The following is a 10,472-nucleotide window of genomic DNA, read 5'->3' as shown; positions in this document are numbered from 1 at the left end:
GGCATATCTGGGAATGACATCACATTGTTGACTATCATGCAGGGGTCTCCATATACAGGTAACTGGTCTGATATACACCACTGGCCTGATGGCCAAGACCTCGCCCTAAAGGGCGAGGTCGCATGTCACCCTGAGGCGTCCTACTAGTTTATATGGCCAAAACAGACCATGAATGTACTTTTATAGGCCTATTATTATTTAACAGATGATTGGAAACTATTATGAAAAATAATATAATAATAATTCAGTTGATCCCAAATAATTGCAATAATTGTGAGGGCACCACCAGCAGGTGAAACCGGAGCAGCATGGACCCCCACCGGGTGGCGACGCCACCTCCTCCCACTTCCACCGGCTCCCCATGTTCCGCCACGCCCCCGGGCCGGTGGTCCCGCCGGGCCTGTTCCGTCCGGTCTCCGGTAAGAGGCCGTTTCCCGCCGCCCTGACTAGCCTGCTGTTCCCGGCAGAGACGCTGCCCACCTCGCCGCCCGCCAGAAGAGCTCAGCAGCCCACCGTGGAGGTGTGGTGCGGCGACGATGCGGTCTCGGTGCGCGTGGACCGCTTCAGGTTGGCAGGGGTGTCGCACCAAATTCTGGGCCCTGGGTACAAGGATTCACTGCGGGGCCCCCCCATGAATGTTCTTCATAGGGGGGAGGAGAGGGTTTAACCCATTTAGACTGGGAATGCATTATTACGCATTATTTTGTGCTTTAACTATTGAAAAATCGCACCCGTGCGAAGTGAGCGGTGCAAACTAATTCCTGCGCAAATCAGTGTTGATAGGCATGCATGGCAATATTCTTTTTGTTGTGTATGATGTCAGTCTAGAGGTCTGCTCAGACTATATAAGTCTTTATTGTCATTTCTCATCAGTTAGTTGACCAAGCTACGAATTGTAGCTTGTAAGAGTGTCATAGTGTAATGATAAGTGACCTTATTTACCTCCAGAGAGGCCTCCAGAGAGGCGAGAAGAGGCCAGAAGATGAATATTTTAGTTTTTCAAAGTCTGTTCATTTGTATTTTAAACTTGTATTACCTGCCTATCATTTATAACCTGTAAGATTTTCCACAGTCTGTCTAAAAGTGTGGTTATTTTATCGCTTACAAGTGATATTCATCTAATATAATTTTGAAATTCAAGGTTAGCACCGATCAATAATTTTTTATGACGTATTTTACGCGGCCTAAACGCGTTATGACGTATTTTACGCGGCCTAAACGCGTTATGACGTATTTTACGCGGCCTAAACGCGTTCTAAATCAGGGTGAACCAATCGAGTGCCTCTGTGACTATGACATCATGGACAGATCAACAGAATCGAAGTGTTTCATTGGTCTAGCGAACTCATGTCATCATCATTTCTGACCTCATAGTTTTGGTAAAAAAGTGGTCTATAGGAGCGGTTAGCACCGCTCAAAAATAGCAGATATACGAGCTTGTAGGTCTGCTATTTTTTTAAATTTGTGAACATTTGTGCAAGTCTTTGAATATTTTTGACCCGATTCTATAAATGTCTTCTAAATAAAGACAAATGGTAATGTTTCTATGGCCGTGGTGCTCAAACTTTTTCATATCAAGGACCCCCAAAATGATGTGTATTTTGGCCACGGATCCCCATCTCAAAATATTTAGTTCGAGGGACCCCTCACTTAAAAAAAGACATACTATATTCAAAGATTTGCACACATTTTCACGACTTTTCAAAAAATGGCAGATCTATAAGCTGCGAGCTTGTAGATCTGCTATTTTTCAATAGCTAAAGTGTAAAATAATTAAGGCTCCCTCCACCTTGGGCCCTAGTAGTAACTCAGTCCCACTTTCCCCCCCCCCCTTGTGACGCCCCTGCAGGTTGGGCTCGTGGGCCGCGCCGGCCCGGTTCCGCCTGGGCTCGTGCTCGTGCAGTGAGGTCACCCCTCAGTTCCTTGTCTTCCACTACAAACTGGCTGAGTGCCAGGGGACGCTCACGGTAGGTCATTCATTATTGTTTATATCATCAGTGGTGCTCAAGCCTTTTCATTTCAAGGACCACCCTTTTGATGTGCATTAGGCCACAGACTAGACTGCACTCTGTCGAGGTGCCAACTTTCCTCTTGTGCACTTGTGGCCATATATGGCCAATGGCCTACTTGTGCGCCAGCAGAGCACGCAAGTACTGCAATCGGTGCTGGGTATGTGGCGACACTTGTTTGTTGGTGGTGACATCTCGTGACCTTGCATCAACAGTGAGGGTTATTTATTTAGTGTTGTTGCCCCAACCATACTATAGTACCATCTTTCCTTTCCTTGATAAACATTTTGGACCACAAGGTCATGGGTACGATCCTAGGCATCGCCAACTCTGCGTATGAGTAACACGGCTTGGGTGCGGCAAGTCGTGCGGCAAGTACTGGGAGCTGATGGTAGGTGTGGCGCTCCACCTCAGCAACCCATCCCCCAGGGGTCTAGCGCATTGTAACGGGGACAGACTCCTGTTTGTTACTGGCTGATACTGACGATAAGCCACTCCCGACCTACTTGTTGCCATGCTACTCCTCCCTCAGTTTTGGTGGAATTCAGTGTCTTGCTCAAGGACACAAAGGATCGACCAGGGAATCTTGATTCCCACTCTACCTCCTGACCCACTGTTGCCCAATGTTTGAAATTGTGATGCACACAGAATATGAAAGGATGGCATTTCTACAGCGTTTGTTGTATGTTATGTTATTGCTCAGCTGAGCTTCTACTTGTGTGTAAAGCTTCAATTTAAGTGTATAGCTCACGGCACGCTTTACACACAGATTGGAGTTATCACCCATCTTACTTCTCTTCCCCTCCCAAATTCTCTCTCTCTCTCTCTCTCTCTCTCTCTCTCTCTCTCTCTCTCTCTCTCTAGACTGTTAAAGGTCCGCTGGAATATAGAAACACTCTGGTCTTCACCCCTCCTCCTCAAGAACACATAATCAGAGCTGTCCCCCTTGAGCTGCCAATCTACTGTCACTACAACAGGTAGTTCTATTGTCATTATACATCCAAAGGTACAAGTAGTCCTACTGTCCTATACATCCAAAGATACCAGTAAGTCTTAATGTCCCATACGTCAGTCAACAGTCCATTAAAAGTAATAGAAAAAAACAATAAAAACCAAAGCAAATACATAAATGTACAACTGAGACAACCAAATGTGCAAAGTAGAGGTACTAAAATCTACGGAAAGGACATGGTATATAAATACATTTTCAGGAGTGATTTAAAAGATGACACAGGATCTAAGGGTGGGTACCGGCCTGTGCGGTTCCAGCAAATTGTAGCTATAGCTGCGAGCCAGTAGCCTGATTTCAGACTCAGCTGAAGCTTGAGTCTGACATTTTGCCCTGTTTGAGCGATTTCTGGAGGGGAGAGACTTTGACGGCACGGATTGGTTATTTCTTAAACCCACCCCCACCCCCTGCGCTAATTGGAGGAGCCCTCATTTCGGCTCCAGAAATCACTTATTATGAACACAATTCCAGACCAGAGAAACAGTCCACTCTGAGAGTGGGCGGGTCTATGGGCTGGAACCAAGCTAGCGAGCCAGGCCTTGCAGGGCTTTAAAAGTAATCAGTAAAATCTTGAAACGGTTAGCCCTACTGATGCAGGTTGTCCTACTGTTTCATAACTACATGTGTATGGTTCTTGTATGCTTCTTGTTCTGGCATGTGTCTCTCTTACATTTCAGGTTCCACTACTCGTACAAAGTGGGTTACAGACCTCAAGCCAACCCCATAGCCTATATGATGAGCATCAAGACCAAACGTGGCTTCAGCCTCACTGTCTGCAATGGTAAAACACACACAGGCACACTCAAAGATTCACACATCATCACATGTACTGTATGTGCCTGTGTGCACAATCTTTACGTCCTGTCATTTATTCAGCTCAGTGGCAGCCGCTGCTTCCAGACCAGAGCTTCACTCTGGGGGAGACGGTGAACTTTGTGGCCCAGACTGGCTCTCTCTTGGCTGGGGAGAGGTTGTACGTGGACTCCTGCTACATCACAGCCTCCAGAGACCCAAACAGCGCTCCTAGACTGCACGTCATTACTAAATTTGGGTGGGTTGTGTTACGCACGCACGGATGCACCTGGTTCTCACAGAAATGAAAGCAAGGGTCATTGAATATTATGGAGATGTTTTTTTTTCTTTTTCCAGTGATTGGCTTGACACATTTTCATTTGTATGCTTGTGTGTGTACTTGTGCTCCAGCTGCATGGCCGACAGTATGAGACAGGGCAGTAATTCCCGCTTCTGGCCAGGCGAGGGCAGTGTGGTGAGGTTCTCAGTGGATGCCTTTATGTTCCCTGGATTCACTCGGCAGGTAAGAGTTTGAACACAATCGACTCACTCTGGTTAACTCTATTATACACAATTATATAAGACACTTGAATTAATAAAAGTTAAACTATGCATATGGAGTTGGCGTTGCACCTCATCATGACCTGTATTTCAGTATAAAATAGCAGTATTAAATGAATGTCTAGTTTACTCCCTGTTTACAAGGTGTGTGTGTGTGTGTGTGTGTGTGTGTGTGTGTGTGTGTGTGTGTGTGTGTGTGTGTGTGTGTGTGTGTGTGTGTGTGTGTGTGTGTGTGTGTGTGTGTGTGTGTGTGTGTGTGTGTGTGTGTGTGTGTGTGTGGCTATACTTAATGGGGACTAAACGCATGTTCACACAGTCACCTGCAGGGGACCTCTGACAGTGTGAGGACAAAATAGTAGGTCCCCACCACAACGGTTAGGGATAGAGGTTAGGGTAAGGCCACAGGACTTGCATAAAAATGAATGGAAGTCTACAGTATGTAATGTCATTGTCCCCACAAGTGATGTAAATATATTGTGTGTGTGTGCGCTCTCCGTCTAGCTCCTCTTCCTCCACTGTTCCATGTCGGTAGGCTCCGCCCCCTCCGCCAGCTCAAAGTCATGTACTTTCAACCCGTCTACCAGCAGGTAAACGATGTGTCCTGAGCAGTTTGACTTAACAGAGATGATTATTATGTATAAAACAATTCAACTTTCAGATCAGGATGACGAAAACAATATTGTGTGAGAACGAAATTGTGGCTTTTATTCAAACCGTCTTCATCAAATCAGGTCTGTCAGTCTGACAGAGTTCATAACGTACAGTACACCATAATCTGATTCATACTGCAGGTATGAATTGAAAGTGAAACATATATTATATGATTACTAGGGTTAGGTGGGTGGTGGGGTGGACTTAACAGACCGGGCCTGTATAGGTATATATCAGCTAAATGAGTGAAATCTGAATTTACTGTTTTCAATTTCTTTATTGACTGGAGTTGCTGATTGGCCAGCTGTCTGATAAGCTGACTCTGATTGGCTTGTGTTTAGGTGGGAGGAGCTGGAGGCCCGTCCCTCTGTGTGTTCCTGCTGTGACTCGGAGTGTACTGAGAACCACATCTGTAAGTCCAACACACCAACACACACACACACACACACACACACACACACACACACACACACACACACACACACACAATTTAAAGAAGCACACCTGTAAGTACAACACTCATATTAGCCAAAGTACACACAGCCTAACAATTTAGCTCTATGTAATGGTGACAACAATGGTAATATTATATAAAATGACATCAAATAAAAAACAATAGTATTCATGTGCAGTAATGTCATCTTTCTGTGCCACTATATGATAAACTCGACTGGTTAATAAAATGATACTAATATATAGTGTCACTATGATATAACCTACTGGTTAATAAAATGATTGATATGACAAAATGTGAAATGACAGACTGCCTGTGTCACTTTTTATTTGTTCCTCTGACTTCTCTGTGTGTACCCTTACTGTATCTTTCATTCTGACCCAATCCCTCGATCCCTCCTCTCTCTCAGGGCCATCCTCTGTCTCTCCAGCTGTGAGGAGTCTAATCACCAGCGTGGGTTGGGTAGTCAAAGAGGAGACGGTAGACGGAGACACAACAACCGGGACGCCGCCTCACCAGGCAGAGGATCCCTGGAGAGTGGAGACGACAGGAGAGGAGGACATGATGAAATATAAAGGTCTGAACATCCCCGAGGAGGAGGTGATTTCTGGGGAGGAGGAGGAGAAGTGGAAGAAGATTAGAGGAGGCGGTGCAGAGGAGGAGACAACCAGACGGTTTGATGTCCACACCGCTGCCCATGTCAAAGTGTCTGCCATGTCCCGGGACAACAGACAAGGAGATGGACACCCTGGGCTGATGGACCAGGATGCGGAGGCCGGTCTGTCCAGTCATACCAGTGATTCCCCTCCTACTACTGCTAGTGCAGTTCGATATGCACCTGCTTATAAGGCTACTGAGTTACTCTACCGGTTTCACACTAGCAGTGTTACTAGCACACCTGGTCTGACTTCTACCAGTGATGCCCCTGCTACTACTGCTAGTGCAGTTCGATATGCACCTGCTTATAAGGCTACTGAGTTAGTGTACCGCTTTGACACTAGCAGTGTTAGTAGCACACCTGGTTTGATTTCTACCAGCACATCTAGGGTAATTCCTACCAGTACACCTAGTTTTGCCAACAGTAACGTCTCTACAGCCATGACTGCTATTGTTGGACCTAGTCCTACTAGCCACAGCACTCCTACTAGTCAAATTAGTTCCAGTACCAGTGATGGGACAAAGGGTTTTAGCAGCGGGAATAGTAATGGTACCAGGTTTGATATTGGAGTTAGTATTCATACTGTTGGAAAGACTTCGGTTCCGAATGTCACTCTGGAAGCTCAGAGTGACCCAGGGACCACTGTCCTAGGTTCTGATCAGGGTTCCAAGACCATTAAAACTGGTAGCGTAGATACTGCTGACATCAGAGAGCCAGCAGAGACCAGGGGGAGTTCAGGATCTGAGGATTTGGACAGGCACAGCCTGTTGGAACAGGGCTCATCTGGACCAGTGGAAGGCATACCAGACAATGCACCAGGACTACAACTGGGTAGGTCCGTTACCAGAGCAGATCCAGATGGTTTTGATGTGTCCGAGAGTCTATGGACTACTGAATCTGAATCTACTGGTCCAACAGAGACCGGTTCTGGTACCAGTGGACTTAAAGTTGATAGTTCCGATGGTTCAGTATGGACCAGGTGGCCAGACTGGGATGAGGTGAGCAGTGAAGAAGCCGTATCAGAGGTTCTAGTGTCCGGTACAGGACCGGTTCACGCCAGTCTCGTGGATCCCCAGAACCTCGGCCACTCATCTGCTACCGTCATAGTTACCACGGATGTTTCTCAGACCCACCAGTCGGCTGGTGGGAAGTGGGCAGGGTTTGAGTCGGAGCAGGATGTGCAGGGGGCCAGGTCTGTGGCGGAGAAGAGATTCTGGTTGGACGGGGAGTTCTTATGGAACCAAATGGGGATGGAGCCTTTGGCTGTAGAGAAGATGGACGGAAGCAGCTTGGAGGAAAAGATGGAGATAATTGGAGATGTTAGGTTTTCTGATGAGGAGAAAGTTCTGGCCAAGAGAATGGAAGGTGGTGAGATAATGGACAGAGAGGGAAAAGCAACAGAGAAGGAAAACGATATCATCAAAGGTTTGTGGTTCAAGGGCATGAGGAGAGGAAGAGCGAAAGTTCTAGAGCAAGAGAAGTTTAGGAGTGGTCCGGTGTCACAGCGGGGAGGTCACAGGAGACCAGAGCAACAGGAGGTGGTGAGCCGGTTCCTCCTGGGAAGCAAGAAGCCTGAGGTCTGGAGCGAAGACTCTGCAGTTAAATCTTCTGCTGGTGTTCCAAACTCAAACCTGTGGAATGATCCTGGAATTCCAGAAAACCGAGACAAAGTGATCTCCGGAGTCCTCCTGGAACACACAGACGACAAATCCGGGAACCTGGAATGAACGTCAGAAAACATTCAAACTGACGGCTCCTTACCTCCGGGGCAACACCTCAACAGTCAGACCACCAGGAGTTGTTAGGGAAGAACCTGGTGAGTAAAGATAAAATGATCAAATTCTGTTTATTTGGTTTTGCTTCAGACATGCCAGGCGTTTGTTTCTGAATATGAAGGCTTGTCCATACTCTATCCAAAACCAAACTTTTCGTCGGAAAGGTCCGGTTCAACTACAAAATGACGTCACTCTGAACTTCTGAAAGGCATTATCCCGAATTGGAGTTCGGAAAGCTGCACGTCGGAACTCTCGGACGAACAGTTGGGTTTCGGAGAGAGTATGGACAGGCCTTTAGCAAGGTGTCTGCATCTTTCTAGCCTAGAACATCTTAAATATTTTTGATTCTTCTGAAATTCAGAGGAAAAGATTTTGTTCTAATGAACATAAAAAGACAAGAATAATACACATGGAGTTTTGCATATTTTGTGATTTGTAATTGTCTAATAGGCTTTTTGCTTTTCTGACTGACTGAAATCATTAAGTAGAAAATATTACAAATACATATTGCTATTGTATTTACTATTTAACTAATATAGTGGGTTGATTGCATCTGTCAGGGTTCATATTAAGGAATTATTTTCAAGTATATGTAGTCTAAGATTAACCCCATGTATTGATGTCTGTGACTGTTGTAATTTGGATGATGTGACTGATCCTGGATCTGTTCTTCTCTAGGACAAGCCTGTGGTATGGACCAATGTTTCCTCTTAGAATGTGGATATTTAAATAAAACATTTTGATATATTTAAACTAGTAAAGTGAATCCTCTTTTACTTGTCTAATGACTCCATCTCTTATTGCACTACAACATGTTTAGCCTTCCAGAGTTATCCTGCGTATATTCATCTGGTTAACATGATTTACCCATAACGTTTCCTTGAGGTAACACCGTAACAGTGTCCAATTTGATAGAAAACTAGTTACATCACCTCTTACCATTGATTGATAAGGGGTATTTTAGTGTTATTTCTTGGAGAAGGCCTTTTGTACACCTATCAAGGACAGGTGCGTTGGAAAAGTGACGTTGAGAAATGGAGAAAGAGTCCCGCACACTGTCTTCACTCACATTACATGTATTACAACGTTTCGGTCGTTCAGACCTTCATCAGGCATAAAGAAGCAAGATGGCACTGAGCCAAGCTACAGTATATAGTACAAATCAGGATGGTGGGGGCCAATCAGAGCCCCACACCACTCTGATACCTAGACTGAGGGGCGGCCGTTACAGATGGGTGCACAAGGTATTTTTGCCCACAGTAAAAAGTACTATATTAAGAGAATATCATAAACATAGGCACAAATAATTCATTAAATAAGTCAGTAGAGAAGGTAATACAATCAAGAATAAAAAATCAAGAGTAAAACCTATAGTCTACAGAGTAAAGCAGATAACAAACATGGATAATCAATATCAGTGAATGTTATCCAAATTATGTACTCATCAGACCAGTTTTAAATTACAGGTGTAAGGGTCTGAATCACAATGTGCCATATTTCACACAAAAGGATCAACATTTGTATTAAACATTTTAAACGACTATATAGCATAAAAATATCAAAAAGACCAGAGGCATAAAGCCTTAGAAAATCACAACATTACATTTAGTAAAAGTTTGTCATTTAGACCTTTAGGAGGTAAGGTATTACAGGTAAATATCCTGAAGGCCTCCCTTCTCTTTAAAGGTAGTCATGGTTGCCCTCTCTAGGTGGCAGTGTTATTTCTTGGAAACTTTTAAAACTTTATCTGCAATATGTTGCAAATAAACAACTGGCCAAGTCAGAAGGATTTTCAAAAATGTTCAGGACTAAAGTGCCTTCACACCGAGCAGGAGCTTATTCAGTCTTTATAGTTGTGGCATGTAAGCTGCCATCCACTTGAGAATCAGTCTGTATTACCCTAGACTGTAAAGGTATTGCTGTTCATAAACTTAATGTAGGGCCTTTATGAGTTTCTAAAGAGCAATAAACTGATCATGTACATCCCATCACCCTGGAACGTCCTTGACCTACAGTACTACTTGACCTTTCACTCGAAATGTCTGGGGGCACACAAGCCAGAGTTCATAATATTAAAATGACCTCAAAATGTTAAGTGGCTTGATAAGCTGAGAGAAATGAAGCAGGAACCCTCTACTACTACATTTTGTATAAAATTGTGTTTCAGATTAAGTTTTTCAGAGATTTCATAGATGGCTTCATAGGCTTATCTAGATGGCTTGTTTGACACATTGTCTTTTCTATTAATATGTTGGATTCATATCAATATTTTTAGTCATTTAAAAACCTCAATATTTAGTCAACTTGACCGTTGGCTCTGTACTTGGTCTGCTCTTTTCCCCCCTCTACACTAACTCTCAGAGAATAGTTGATCTACTGCGAGCTTGTAGATCGTCTATTTTCGGCAAATATGTGGCAGACCCTATGGGCGGACCACCCGTAGTTATTCTAAGGACCCCCTATTGAAGACCCCTGTTTTTGTTTGTTTTGTTCGTATCTACATTGTGTTCTGCTCTTATTTATTGTGATGTAATGCTCAGGGATTACATGAGTTCCATTTACT

Source organism: Nannobrachium achirus (genome assembly GCF_963921795.1).
Source record: "Nannobrachium achirus genome assembly, chromosome: 2".
NCBI classification, from domain to species: domain Eukaryota; kingdom Metazoa; phylum Chordata; class Actinopteri; order Myctophiformes; family Myctophidae; genus Nannobrachium; species Nannobrachium achirus.
The sequence above is the reverse complement of the archived record's forward strand: the minus strand, read 5'-3'. Positions refer to the sequence as shown.